This window comes from Procambarus clarkii, chromosome 42 (assembly GCF_040958095.1).
Source record: "Procambarus clarkii isolate CNS0578487 chromosome 42, FALCON_Pclarkii_2.0, whole genome shotgun sequence".
Taxonomy (NCBI): Eukaryota; Metazoa; Arthropoda; class Malacostraca; order Decapoda; family Cambaridae; genus Procambarus; species Procambarus clarkii.
The window spans coordinates 3049355-3064831 of NC_091191.1; the positions used below are offsets into that span (position 1 = coordinate 3049355).

Sequence of the window (15477 nt, forward strand, 5' to 3'; positions counted from 1 at the left end):
CGAAAAGATACGTGAATTTAGAGACAATTCTATAACCAATGTTCCAGCGATGTGTCAATATTTCATTCAAAGTGATCTGCTACCAGAAATTTTAGCCAAATATCCCCAGTTTGCTAACTGTAGGTAGTAACTAAGTGACTGTAACCTATCCACCGCTGCCCACTGGATGGGGGGCGGTGTGCAGGACAAACATATCAATTGTGACACTAGCTCTCCACATATGTCAGTTGCTTAATTTAGAACCTGTACTTGTGGTCGATCTCGAGCCCATTGTTGATGTGACGACTTATACTGAATTTTGTAACTAGCTCATCAAGATTGTAACTTGCTTAGCTAAATGAATTGTGGGGTTGAGTCCCTGAGCCCATTATGTGCCTCTGTAACACTTTCCACTACCGCCCACAAGATGGGTATGGGGTGCATAATAAATGAACTAAACTAAACTAACTCTGGACCATCATCAAGGCGGGGTGGTGGAGAGTGGACGACACAAGTAAATAAGGTTTTCTCCGCTCGGACCACGGCATGGCTGGACCTGGCCGGGAAAGGCTGAAAATTATAATCAATATCAATATTACCAATAATAATATAATTAATAATAATATAACTAATAATATAACCAAAAAAGGATAACTAAGGGATTAGAGAGAGAGAGAGAGAGAGAGAGAGAGAGAGAGAGAGAGAGAGAGAGAGAGAGAGAGAGAGAGAGAGAGAGAGAGAGAGAGAGAGAGAGAGAGAGGGGGAAGGGGAAGGGAGAGAATTTTTAACACATTGGAATTAATATATTAATAACTCGCTCGGGGACAAGACTTCCGTCCCTCCAAAAAAGCGGAACAAGGAAGCATTTAAAGTATGCTGAGACTGTAATTATGCCACAAGGCGACAGGTGGAGCGTGCTGGGAGCCGCGTGACACCAGCTGCCGGAGGTGGAGCGTGCTGGGAGGTGCGTGTCACCAGCTGCCGCAGGTGGAGCGTGCTGGGAGCCGCGTGACACCAGCTGCCGCAGGTGGAGCGTGCTGGGAGGTGCGTGACACCAGCTGCCGCAGGTGGAGCGTGCTGGGAGCCGCGTGACACCAGCTGCCGCAGGTGGAGCGTGCTGGGAGCTGTGTGTCACCAGCTGCCGCTGGTGGAGCTTGCTGGGAGCCGCGTTTCACCAGCTGCCGCAGGTGGAGCGTGCTGGGAGCCGCGTGTCACCAGCTGCCGCAGGTGGAGCGTGCTGGGAGCCGCGTGACACCAGCTGCCGCAGGTGGAGCGTGCTGGGAGGTGCGTGTCACCAGCTGCCGCAGGTGGAGCGTGCTGGCAGCCGCGTGTCACCAGCTGCCGCAGGTGGAGCGTGCTGGCAGCCGCGTGACACCAGCTGCCGCAGGTGGAGCGTGCTGGGAGCCGCGTGTCACCAGCTGCCGCAGGTGGAGCGTGCTGGGAGCCGCGTGTCACCAGCTGCCGCAGGTGGAGCGTGCTGGGAGGTGCGTGTCACCAGCTGCCGCAGGTGGAGCGTGCTGGCAGCCGCGTGTCACCAGCTGCCGCAGGTGGAGCGTGCTGGCAGCCGCGTGTCACCAGCTGCCGCAGGTGGAGCGTGCTGGCAGCCGCGTGTCACCAGCTGCCGCAGGTGGAGCGTGCTGGCAGCCGCGTGTCACCAGCTGCCGCAGGTGGAGCGCGTTGGCAGCCGCGTGTCACCAGCTGCCGCAGGTGGAGCGTGCTGGCAGCCGCGTGTCACCAGCTGCCGCAGGTGGAGCGTGCTGGGAGGTGCGTGTCACCAGCTGCCGCAGGTGGAGCGTGCTGGGAGGTGCGTGTCACCAGCTGCCGCAGGTGGAGCGTGCTGGGAGGTGCGTGTCACCAGCTGCTGCAGGTGGAGCGTGCTGGGAGCCGCGTGTCACCAGCTGCCGCAGGTGGAGCGTGCTGGGAGGTGCGTGTCACCAGCTGCCGCAGGTGGAGCGTGCTGGCAGCCGCGTGTCACCAGCTGCCGCAGGTGGAGAGTGCTGGCAGCCGCGTGTCACCAGCTGCCGCAGGTGGAGCGTGCTGGGAGGTGCGTGTCACCAGCTGCCGCAGGTGGAGCGTGCTGGCAGCCGCGTGTCACCAGCTGCCGCAGGTGGAGCGTGCTGGCAGCCGCGTGTCACCAGCTGCCGCAGGTGGAGCGTGCTGGCAGCCGCGTGTCACCAGCTGCCGCAGGTGGAGCGTGCTGGGAGGTGCGTGTCACCAGCTGCCGCAGGTGGAGCGTGCTGGGAGGTGCGTGTCACCAGCTGCCGCAGGTGGAGCGTGCTGGGAGGTGCGTGTCACCAGCTGCTGCAGGTGGAGCGTGCTGGGAGCCGCGTGTCACCAGCTGCCGCAGGTGGAGCGTGCTGGCAGCCGCGTGTCACCAGCTGCCGCAGGTGGAGCGTGCTGGCAGCCGCGTGTCACCAGCTGCCGCAGGTGGAGCGTGCTGGGAGGTGCGTGTCACCAGCTGCCGCAGGTGGAGCGTGCTGGGAGGTGCGTGTCACCAGCTGCCGCAGGTGGAGCGTGCTGGGAGGTGCGTGTCACCAGCTGCCGCAGGTGGAGCGTGCTGGGAGGTGCGTGTCACCAGCTGCCGCAGGTGGAGCGTGCTGGGAGGTGCGTGTCACCAGCTGCCGCAGGTGGAGCGTGCTGGCAGCCGCGTGTCACCAGCTGCCGCAGGTGGAGCGTGCTGGGAGGTGCGTGTCACCAGCTGCCGCAGGTGGAGCGTGCTGGCAGCCGCGTGTCACCAGCTGCCGCAGGTGGAGCGTGCTGGCAGCCACGTGTCACCAGCTGCCGCAGGTGGAGCGTGCTGGGAGCCGCGTGTCACCAGCTGCCGCAGGTGGAGCGTGCTGGGAGGTGCGTGACACCAGCTGCCGCAGGTGGAGCGTGCTGGGAGCCGCGTGACACCAGCTGCCGCAGGTGGAGCGTGCTGGGAGGTGCGTGACACCAGCTGCCGCAGGTGGAGCGTGCTGGGAGGTGCGTGACACCAGCTGCCGCAGGTGGAGCGTGCTGGGAGGTGCGTGACACCAGCTGCCGCAGGTGGAGCGTGCTGGGAGCCGCGTGACACCAGATGCCGCAGGTGGAGCGTGCTGGGAGGTGGGTGTCACCAGCTGCCGCAGGTGGAGCGTGCTGGGAGGTGCGTGTCACCAGCTGCCGCAGGTGGAGCGTGCTGGCAGCCGCGTGTCACCAGCTGCCGCAGGTGGAGCGTGCTGGCAGCCGCGTGTCACCAGCTGCTGCAGGTGGAGCGTGCTGGGAGCCGCGTGTCACCAGCTGCCGCAGGTGGAGCGTGCTGGGAGGTGCGTGACACCAGCTGCCGCAGGTGGAGCGTGCTGGTAGCCGCGTGACACCAGCTGCCGCAGGTGGAGCGTGCTGGGAGGTGCGTGACACCAGCTGCCGCAGGTGGAGCGTGCTGGGAGGTGCGTGTCACCAGCTGCCGCAGGTGGAGCGTGCTGGGAGCCGCGTGACACCAGGTGCCGCAGGTGGAGCGTGCTGGGAGGTGCGTGACACCAGCTGCCGCAGGTGGAGCGTGCTGGGAGCCGCGTGACACCAGCTGCCGCAGGTGGAGCGTGCTGGGAGGTGCGTGTCACCAGCTGCCGCAGGTGGAGCGTGCTGGGAGGTGCGTGTCACCAGTTGCCGCAGGTGGAGCGTGCTGGCAGCCGCGTGTCACCAGCTGCCGCAGGTGGAGCGTGCTGGCAGCCGCGTGTCACCAGCTGCCGCAGGTGGAGCGTGCTGGGAGCCGCGTGTCACCAGCTGCCGCAGGTGGAGCGTGCTGGGAGGTGCGTGACACCAGCTGCCGCAGGTGGAGCGTGCTGGGAGCCGCGTGACACCAGCTGCCGCAGGTGGAGCGTGCTGGGAGGTGCGTGACACCAGCTGCCGCAGGTGGAGCGTGCTGGGAGGTGCGTGACACCAGCTGCCGCAGGTGGAGCGTGCTGGGAGCCGCGTGACACCAGCTGCCGCAGGTGGAGCGTGCTGGGAGGTGCGTGACACCAGCTGCCGCAGGTGGAGCGTGCTGGGAGCCGTGTGTCACCAGCTGCCGCAGGTGGAGCGTGCTGGGAGCCGCGTGTCACCAGCTGCCGCAGGTGGAGCGTGCTGGCAGCCGCGTGACACCAGCTGCCGCAGGTGGAGCGTGCTGGCAGCCGCGTGACACCAGCTGCCGCAGGTGGAGCGTGCTGGCAGCCGCGTGACACCAGCTGCCGCAGGTGGAGCGTGCTGGCAGCCGCGTGACACCAGCTGCCGCAGGTGGAGCGTGCTGGGAGGTGCGTGTCACCAGCTGCCGCAGGTGGAGCGTGCGGGACATTGTAATGACTCACGAGGGGTAAATGAGCCCAGATTACCTGGTGTAGCCGGACCCCCGCCCCCCCCCCCCCCCTGTGTTGTGAGGTACTCCCTCAGGTGTCTCCCCCCCCCCGGGGGGAGGGCTGTCATGGGCACGTGCGTCAAGGCTGTCATGCCCACGTGCGTCAAGGCTGTCATGCCCACGTGCGTCAAGGCTGTCATGGGCACGTGCGTCAAGGCTGTCATGCCCACGTGCGTCAAGGCTGTCATGTCCACCTGCGTCAAGGCTGTCATGCCCACGTGCGTCAAGGCTGTCATGCCCACGTGCGTCAAGGCTGTCATGGGCACGTGCGTCAAGGCTGTCATGCCCACGTGCGTCAAGGCTGTCATGCACACGTGCGTCAAGGCTGTCATGCACACGTGCGTCAAGGCTGTCATGCCCACGTGCGTCAAGGCTGTCATGCCCACGTGCGTCAAGGCTGTCATGCCCACGTGCGTCAAGGCTGTCAAGCCCACGTGCGTCAAGCATGGCCCCAGGGAAAGCAGAGACCTTCAACCCAACATGTCAACAGGAATTCTTCGAAGTCTTGCTTGTCTCAAAGGCGAGCATGAGAAGAGTGTTACAGCCTTCATCACCAGGAAGATGCAGCATCCCTCTCCCTCATCTCTCTCTCTCTCTCTCTCTCTCTCTCTCTCTCTCTCTCTCTCTCTCTCTCTCTCTCTCTCTCTCTCTCTCTCTCTCTCTCTCTCTCTCTCCTCTCTCTCTCTCTCTCCCCTCTCTCTCTCTCTCTCTCCCCCCTCTCTCTCTCTCTCTCCCCCCCTCTCTCTCTCTCTCCCCCCCTCTCTCTCTCTCTCCCCCCTCTCTCTCTCTCTCTCTCCCCCCCCCTCTCTCTCTCTCTCTCTCTCTCCCCCCCCTCTCTCTCTCTCTCCCGCGCCCCTCACCACCTGAGCCAGCACAATTGCCTCAACACGTATCACTTATGTTGCCAACATGTCCAGACCACACTACATACCAGGGTAGGCCTAAACACTACACCACAGACAGGTGGAGGCCTAAACACTGCAATAGGTCAGGGTAGGCCTAAACACTGCAACAGGTCAGGGTAGGCCTAAACACTGCAACAGGTCAGGGTAGGCCTAAACACTGCAACAAGTCAGGGTAGGCCTAAACACTGCAACAGGTCAGGGTAGGCCTAAACACTGCAACAGGTCAGGGTAGGCCTAAACACTGCAACAGGTCAGGGTAGGCCTAAACACTGCAACAGGTCAGGGTAGGCCTAAACACTGCAACAGGTCAGGGTAGGCCTAAACACTGCAACAGGTCAGGGTAGGCCTAAACAACACAGGTGCAACATCACATAATTACAGGTGATGACTGGGACTGTCACGTGACAGAAGTAAGGTTATGCTTGTGTTGATACAACATTGTGACCACTGTTATATAATGGTGCCGACTCTGTTATAAGGGGAACTCACTCTATAGTAATGGTTACCCACACTGTAGTAATTTAGACTCACCCTATACTAATGGAAGGCTGCACTATACTAATGGAAGGCTGCACTATACTAATGGAGGGCTGCACTATACTAATGGAAGGCTGCACTATACTAATGGAGGGCTGCACTATACTAATGGAGGGCTGCACTATACTAATGGAAGGCTGCACTATACTAATGGAGGGCTGCACTATACTAATGGAGGGCTGCACTATACTAATGGAGGGCTGCACTATACTAATGGAGGGCTGCACTATACTAATGGAGGGCTGCACTATACTAATGGAAGGCTGCACTATACTAATGGAGGGCTGCACTATACTAATGGAGGGCTGCACTATACTAATGGAGGGCTGCACTATACTAATGGAGGGCTGCACTATACTAATGGAGGGCTGCACTATACTAATGGAGGGCTGCACTATACTAATGGAGGGCTGCACTATACTAATAGAGGGTTGCACAATACTAATGGAAGGCTGCACTATACTAATGGAGGGCTGCACTATACTAATGGAGGGCTGCACTATACTAATGGAGGGCTGCACTATACTAATGGAGGGCTGCACTATACTAATGGAGGGCTTCACTATACTAATGGAGGGCTTCACTATACTAATGGAGGGCTTCACTATACTAATGGAGGGCTGCACTATACTAATGGAGGGCTACACTATACTAATGGAGGGCTGCACTATACTAATGAAGGGCTGCACTATACTAATGGAGGGCTGCACTATACTAATAGAGGGCTGCACTATACTAATGGAGGGCTTCACTATACTAATGGAGGGCTGCACTATACTAATAGAGGGCTGCACTATACTAATGGAGGGCTTCACTATACTAATGGAGGGCTGCACTATACTAATAGAGGGCTGCACTATACTAATGGAGGGCTGCACTATACTAATAGAGGGCTGCACTATGCTAATGGAGGGCTGCACTATACTAATGGAGGGCTTCACTATACTAATGGAGGGCTGCACTATACTAATGGAGGGCTGCACTATACTAATGGAGGGCTGCACTATACTAATGGAGGGCTGCACTATACTAATGGAGGGCTTCACTATACTAATGGAGGGCTGCACTATACTAATGGAGGGCTGCACTATACTAATGGAGGGCTGCACTATACTAATGGAGGGCTTCACTATACTAATGGAGGGCTGCACTATACTAATAGAGGGCTGCACTAAACTAATGGAGGGCTGCACTATACTAATGGAGGGCTGCACTATACTAATAGAGGGCTGCACTATGCTAATGGAAGGCTGCACTATACTAATGGAGGGCTGCACTATACTAATGGAGGGCTGCACTATACTAATGGAGGGCTGCACTATACTAATGGAGGGCTGCACTATACTAATAGAGGGCTGCACTATACTAATAGAGGGCTGCACTATGCTAATGGAGGGCTGCACTATACTAATGGAGGGCTGCACTATACTAATAGAGGGCTGCACTATGCTAATGGAGGGCTGCACTATACTAATGGAGGGCTGCACTATACTAATGGAGGGCTGCACTATACTAATAGAGGGCTGCACTATGCTAATGGAGGGCTTCACTATACTAATGGAGGGCTGCACTATACTAATGGAGGGCTGCACTATACTAATGGAGGGCTGCACTATACTAATGGAGGGCTGCACTATACTAATAGAGGGCTGCACTATGCTAATGGAGGGCTTCACTATACTAATGGAGGGCTGCACTATTCTAATGGAGGGCTGCACTATACTAATGGAGGGCTGCACTATACTAATAGAGGGCTGCACTATGCTAATGGAGGGCTGCACTATACTAATGGAGGGCTGCACTATACTAATGGAGGGCTGCACTATACTAATGGAGGGCTGCACTATACTAATGGAGGGCTGCACTATACTAATAGAGGGCTGCACTATACTAATAGAGGGCTGCACTATGCTAATGGAGGGCTGCACTATACTAATGGAAGGCTGCACTATACTAATGGAGGGCTGCACTATACTAATGGAGGGCTGCACTATACTAATGGAGGGCTGCACTATACTAATGGAAGGCTGCACTATACTAATGGAAGGCTGCACTATACTAATGGAGGGCTGCACTATACTAATGGAGGGCTCCACTATACTAATGGAGGGCTGCACTATACTAATAGAGGGCTGCACTATGCTAATGGAGGGCTTCACTATACTAATGGAGGGCTGCACTATACTAATGGAAGGCTGCACTATACTAATGGAAGGCTGCACTATACTAATGGAAGGCTGCACTATACTAATGGAGGGCTGCACTATACTAATGGAGGGCTGCACTATACTAATGGAGGGCTGCACTATACTAATGGAGGGCTGCACTATACTAATGGAGGGCTGCACTATACTAATGGAGGGCTGCACTATACTAATGGAGGGCTGCACTATACTAATGGAGGGCTGCACTATACTAATGGAGGGCTGCACTATACTAATAGAGGGCTGCACTATACTAATGGGTCTCACCCTACAGAAGAAGTGGTGGTGGAGGAGGAGGCAGAGACCAAGCCCGGAACTGGCCCGATATTCCGAGGACGGCTCCGTGGCGACTATTGGCGGGCTGAGTCCTGACACTGTGACCGGCTGGAACACTGACGACGCCCCCACACACACACACACTCAACCACGGCTGATAGCCTCAACCACGTCTTTAATGTTAATTACGAGAACGAGCAGTATTAGCGTATAATCGTTGACGGGTGCGAGGAGGAGCGCTGGTGTTGCGTACAGGAGGAGAGCGACGCTGGGACTGATGGGTCTCCGGCCGTCCAGTCGGCTTTTATGCCTCTGGCAGGAGGCGAGCACGGGGGCCAGTTTCCACATCTCACTTGGAAATGAAATTACATTTTTCCGAGAACTTTCCTGGATTCCTTGTTGATTTTTAAGGCTGTGAGTTGTAGAGGAATGTTCGGAGTGTGTGTGTGTGTGCGTGTTTACAAACCTGTTTGTATTCATCTATTCCGGTCTGAAAGATCAAACTTGAGCTCTGTGACCCCGGCATTCCTGTCACCGGTCGGCTATTGTAGTGGTTCCAGTTCTACGTCTCTCCTCTCATGTCTACTTTTAAACTGTGGGAGAACTTGGCATCTACACCTCGTCTAGTTCAGTCCGCCTTCCTGCGAGTCTTACGCTAAATGGGTCTTTGTAAGATCTTCACCCGAGGTGTATTCACCTAATTGTGCTTGCGGGGGTTGAGCTCTGCTCTTTCGGCCGCCTCTCAACTGTCAATCATTCAACTGTTACTAACTACTAACTAATTTGTTTCTACACACACACACACACACACACACACACACACACACACACACACACACACACGCACATTGTGTGTTTCCATTGACAAAGTGGAAATAGATGAAATGTTCACACGTAATAATAACAGAACGAGGGGACATGGGTGGAAACTGGAAACTCAGATGAGTCACAGAGATGTTAGGAAGTTTTCTTTTAGCGTGAGAGTAGTGAGAAAATGGAATGCACTTGGGGAACAGGTTGTGGAAGCAAATACTATTCATACTTTTAAAACTAGGTATGATAGGGAAATGGGACAGGAGTCATTGCTGTAAACAACCGATGGCTGGAAAGACAGGATCCAAGAGCCAATGCTCGATCCTGCAAGCACAAATAGGTGAGTACACACACACACACACACACACACACACACACACACAGGGGAGCCTCGTAGCCTGGTGGATAGCGCGCAGGATTCGTAATTCTGTGGCGCGGGTTCGATTCCCGCACGAGGCAGAAACAAATGGGCAAAGTTTCTTTCACCCTGAATGCCCCTGTTACCTAGCAGTAAATAGGTACCTGGGAGTTAGTCAGCTGTCACGGGCTGCTTCCTGGGGTGTGTGTGTGTGTGGTGTGGAAAAAAAAAAAAAAAAAAAAAAAAAAAAAAAAAAAAAGTAGTTAGTAAACAGTTGATTGACAGTTGAGAGGCGGGCCGAAAGAGCAAGCTCAACCCCCGTAAAAACACAACTAAAAAACACAACTAGTAAACACACACACAAGAGGCACTGAACTACAGGGTTGTTCAGGCAAGAGGCACTGAACTACAGGCCAGTGTCCTTAACTTGTATACCATGCAAGGTGATGGAGAAGATCGTGAGAAAAAACCTGGTAACACATCTGGAGAGAAGGGACTTCGTGACAAATCGCCAACATGGGTTCAGGGAGGGTAAATCTTGCCTGACTGGCTTGATAGAATTCTACGACCAGGTGACAAAGATTAAGCAAGAAAGAGAGGGTTGGGCGGACTGCGTTTTCTTGGATTGTCGGGAAGCCTTTGACACAGTACCGCATATGAGGCTGGTACATAAGCTGGAGAGACGGGCAGGTGTAGCTGGTAAGGTGCTCGTGTGCATAAGAGAGTATCTAAGCAATAGGAAGCAGAGAGTTACGGTGAGGGGTGAGACCTCCGATTGGCGTGAAGTCACCAGTGGAGTCCCACAGGGCTCTGTACTCGGTCCTATCTTGTTTCTGATATATGTAAATGATCTCCCGGAGGGTATCGATTCATTTCTCTCAATGTTTGCGGACGATGCTAAAATTATGAGAAGGATTAAAAACAGAAGAGGACTGTTTGAGGCTTCAAGAAGACCTAGACAAGCTGAAGGAATGGTCGAACAAATTGTTGTTAGAGTTTAACCCAACCAAATGTAATGTAATGAAGATAGGTGTAGGGAGCAGGAGGCCAGATACAAGGTATCATCTGGGAGAGGAAATTCTTCAGGAGTCAGAGAAGGAAAAAGACTTGGGGGGTTGATATCACGCCAGACCTGTCTCCTGCAGCACATATCAAGCGGATAACATCAGCGGCATATGCCAGGCTGGCCAACATACTAACGGCATTCAGAAACTTCTGTAAAGAATCATTCAGAACTTTGTATACCACATATGTCAGGCCAATCCTGGAGTATGCAGCCCCAGCATGGAGTCCATATCTCGTCAAGGATAAGACTAAACTGGAAAAGGTTCAAAGGTTTGCCACCAGACTAGTACCCGAGCTGAGAGGTATGAGCTAAGAGGAGAGACTACGGGAATTAAACCTCACTTCGCTGGAAGACAGAAGAGTTAGGGGGGACATGATCACCACATTCAAGATTCTGAAGGGAGTTGATAGGGTAGATAATGACAAGCTATTTAACACAAGGGGCACACGCACAAGGGGACACAGGTGGAAACTGAGTGCCCAAATGAGCCACAGAGATATTAGAAAGAACTTTTTTAGTGTCAGAGTGGTTGACAAATAAATGGAATGCATTAGGGGGTGATGTGGTGGAGGCTGACTCCATACACAGCTTCAAGTGTAGATATGATAGAGCCCAATAGGCTCAGGAATCTGTACACCTGTTGATTGACGGTTGAGAGGCGGGACCAAAGAGCCAGAGCTCAACCCCCGCAAGCACAACTAGGTGAATACACACACACACACACACACACACACACACACACACACACACACACACACACACACACACACACACACACACACACACACACACACAGGGGCCTCGTAGCCTGGTGGATAGCGCGCAGGACTCGTAATTCTGTGGCGCGGGTTCGATTCCCGCACGAGGCAGAAACAAATGGGCAAAGTTTCTTTCACCCTAAGTGCCCCTGTTACCTAGCAGTAAATAGGTACCTGGGAGTTAGTCAGCTGTCACGGGCTGCTTCCTGGGGTGTGTGTGTGTGTGGTGTGGGAAAAAAAAAAAAAGTAGTTAGTAAACAGTTGATTGACAGTTGAGAGGCGGGCCGAAAGAGCAAAGCTCAACCCCCGCAAAAACACAACTAGTAAACACAACTAGTAAACACACACAAAAGTCCAAAGGTATGCCACTAGACTAGTCCCAGAACTAAGAGGCATGAGTTACGAGGAAAGGCTGCGGGAAATGCACCTTACGACACTGGAAGACAGAAGAGTAAGGGGAGACATGATCACAACCTACAAAATCCTCAGAGGAATCGACCGGGTAAACAAGGATGAACTATTCAACACTGGCGGGACGCGAACAAGGGGACACAGGTGGAAACTGAGTACCCACATGAGCCACAGAGACGTTAGAAGGAACTTTTTCAGTGTCAGAGTAGTTAACGGATGGAATGCATTAGGCAGTGATGTGGTGGAGGCTGACTCCATACACAGTTTTAAATGTAGATATGATAGAGCCCAGTAGGCTCAGGAATCTGTACACCAGTTGATTGACAGTTGAGAGGCGGGACCAAAGAGCCAAAGCTCAACCACCGCAAGCACAAATAGGTGAGTACACATAAACACACACACACACACACACACACACACACACACACACACACACACACACACACACACACACACACACACACACACACACACACACACACACACACACACAGGAAGCAGCCGGCAACAGCTGTCTAACTCCCAGGTACTTATTTACTGCTAGGTAACAAACGCATCAGGGTGAAGGAAACTCTGCCCATTTGTTTCTGCCTGGTACTGGAATCTAACCCGGGCCACAGAATTACGAGTCCTGCGCGCTGTCCACTCAGCTACCAGACCCCTGGGACATCACCGGAGGCGTGGGACACTGAGGACCGCCAAACCCATCTCGACTGCAGCTTTAAGCCTAACACAGCTGTTTGCACTGACTTGGGGCAGGGAGGAGGGGGGGGGGCGGGGGAGGGGGGCGGGGGAGGGGGCGGGGGAGGGGGGCGGGGAGGGGGGCGGGGAGGGTGGAGGTTTTGGCAATTACTAGAGGTGGTAAAGTGTAGTTTATGATGGCGTAATGTTTGGGAGGTAAGAAGTGGTGTATTGGAGACTGGTATGGTGGTGGTGTATGGTGGTGGTGTATGGTGTGTGTGTGTGTGTGTGTGTGTGTGTGTGTGTGTGTGTGTGTGTGTGTGTGTGTGTGTGTGTGTGTTTATGTGTACTCACCTATTTGTGCTTGCGGGGGTTGAGCTTTGGCTCTTTGGTCCCGCCTCTCAACTGTCAATCAACTGGTGTACAGATTCCTGAGCCTACTGGGCTCTATCATATCTACATTTGAAACTGTGTATGGAGTCAGCCTCCACCACATCACTGCCTAATGCATTCCATTTACTAACTACTCTGACACTGAAAAAGTTCTTTCTAATGTCTATGTGGCTCATTTGGGTACTCAGCTTCCACCTGTGTCCCCTTGTGCGTGTACCATCCGTCTTAATCCATCCTTGTCTACCTTGTCAATTCCTCTGAGAATTTTGTATATGGTGATCATGTCTCCCCGAGCTCTCCTGTCTTCCAGCGACGTGAGGTGCATTTCACGCAGCCATTCCTCGTAACTCATGCCTCTTAGTTCTGGGACTAGTCTAGTGGCATACCTCTGAACTTTTTCCAGGTTCGTCTTGTGCATGACAAGGTACGGGCTCCATGCTGGGGCCGCATACTCCAGGATTGGTCTTACATATGTGGTATACAAGGTTCTGAAAGATTTCTTACACAGGTTTTTGAAGGCACTTCTGAAGTTAACCAGCCTCGCATATGCCGCCGATGTTATTCTTTTGATGTGGGCTTCAGAGGATAGGTTTGGCGTGATATAAATTCCTAAATCTTTCTCTGTCCGTTTCATGAAGGACTTCATCTCCCATTCGCTATCCTGTGTCTGGCCTTCTATTTCCTCCACCTAGTTTCATTACCTTACATATTCCTGAGTTCAACTTTAGGAGCCATTTGTTAGATCATTCCGTCAGCTTGTTTAGGACATCTTGTACCCTTATACTGTCTTCCTCTGTCTTAATCCTCCTCATAATTTTTGCATCATCAGCAAACATTGAGAGGAACGAGTCTATTCTCTCTGGGAGATCATTTACATATATCAGAAACAGTATAGGTCCAAGGACTGATCTCCTTTGAAATTTCACATTTCACTCGCCACTTCGAGACCTCATTCCTCACAGTGACTCGGTGTCTTCTATTGCATAGGTACTCCCTCATCCAGTGGAGCACCTTGCCTTTCACTCCTGCCTGCATCTCCAGCTTGTGCACTAGTCTCTTGTGTGGTACTGTGTCAAAGGCTTTCTGGCAGTCATGTAGAATCTTACATTCCTCACCTGTCTCGACTCTTCTCACTAATTTGGCATCGTCTTCAAACATGGGCAGGTAGGACTCAACCCCTGTAATTAGACCATTAACATGGATGAGATATCAAGTGGTGCTAATTGTCTCGTTACGTCTTGTGCTATCACAGCACGTGTCAGTCTCTCGTCTTGGGTCACCGCCTCTCCTGGCAGCTCCTTCTGGCTCTCTCCAAGGAAACAGGTATGCATCTCCTCGCAAACTGTTCTGTCATTTACTGTGTTTTCTGCTCTCCGTCCTGCGTAGCCGGGTTCATTGGTCACTTACAGTAACGTCGCTTATTTCTTGCTTAAGATGCAATGTTGCTTTCATTTTTTTTTAATTATTATTTTCTACCACAGACGTGGCCACACATTTACAATGCTAATCAGCATATGTACATTTTCTTCTGTCCTCCATGGACATGGTTGCTTTCATTGATTTGTATATCTTCTTATGTTCGTGCTTTCGTTCCTTGTTGCTGTTGCATCTATACCGGGTTTCTTCTGACCTCTGTATTTCTTCCACTCCATCCTGCTTTTCCTTGTAGATTATTGGCATTGTGTATTGATCCCCCGGGTTATTACACCCCTCTTTGTCTCCTTCAGTCTCGGTCTCTCTCTCTCTACTCAGCCTTTGTCTTTCCGTTTGACTTGTGTCTTTTGCCTGGACTGTCTTCCTCCAAGTTCTTACTCCCAGTGTACTCTCTCGTGTGTGTGTGTGTGTGTGTGTGTGTGTGTGTGTGTGTGTGTGTGTGTGTGTGTGTGTGGGTGTGTGTGTGTGTGGGTGTGTGTGTGTGTGTGTGTGTGTGTGTGGGTGTGTGTGTGTGTGTGTGTGTGTGTGTGTGTGGGTGTGTGTGTGTGTGTGGGTGTGTGTGTGTGTGTGTGTGTGTGTGTGTGTGGGTGTGTGTGTGCGTGTGTGTGTGTGTGTGTGTGTGTGTGTGTGTGTGTGTGGGTGTGTGTGTGTGTGTGTGTGTGTGTGTGTGTGTGTGTGTGTGTGTGTGTGTGTGTGTGTGTGTGTGTGTGGGTGTGTGTGTGTGTGTGTGTGTGGGTGTGTGTGTGTGTGGGTGTGTGTGTGTGTGTGTGTGTGTGTGTGTATGGGTGTGTGTGTGTGGGTGTGTGTGTGTGTATGGGTGTGTGTGTGTGGGTGTGTGTGTGTGTGTGTGTGTGTGTGTGTGTGTGTGTGTGTGTGTGTGTGTGTGGGTGTGTGTGTGTGTGGGTGTGTGTGTGTGTGTGTGTGTGTGTGTGTGTGTGTGTGTGTGTGTGTGTGTGTGTGTGGGTGTGTGTGTGGGTGTGTGTGGGTGTGTGTGTGTGTGTGTGTGTGTGTGTGTGTGTGTGTGTGTGTGTGTGTGTGTGTGTGTGTGTGTGTGCCAGTGTTTGGAGCGTACTAAAGGGTTATGATATAATAAATAGTATTACCGTGTTGTGTTGTTACGAAGTGGAGGAGTGTTCTCACAGTCAGTAACTGTCTGCTTCACTTCCCTCCTGTGTCTTCCCCGCTCTTGTGTCCGCTCTTGTCGCTCTCTTGGTTTTCTTCTTTGATATATTCTTGGTCTCTATATACACCTTTATTGTCAATGATTATATATATATATATATATATATATATATATATATATATATATATATATAT

At 52.9% G+C, this 15477-nt stretch overlaps 1 protein-coding gene across 1 annotated transcript in view; it reads right to left on the minus strand.

The window, feature by feature from the left end:
• LOC123770423 (ras-related protein Rap-2b) overlaps positions 1 to 8508 on the minus strand; it is a 45195-nt gene extending 36687 nt beyond the window's left edge. Inside the window, exon 1 of the mRNA XM_045762265.2 lies at positions 8238 to 8508. The gene's annotated coding sequence lies outside the window, so the exon portion shown is untranslated. The remainder of the gene's footprint in view (positions 1 to 8237) is intronic.
• Positions 8509 to 15477: the final 6969 nt, after the last annotated feature.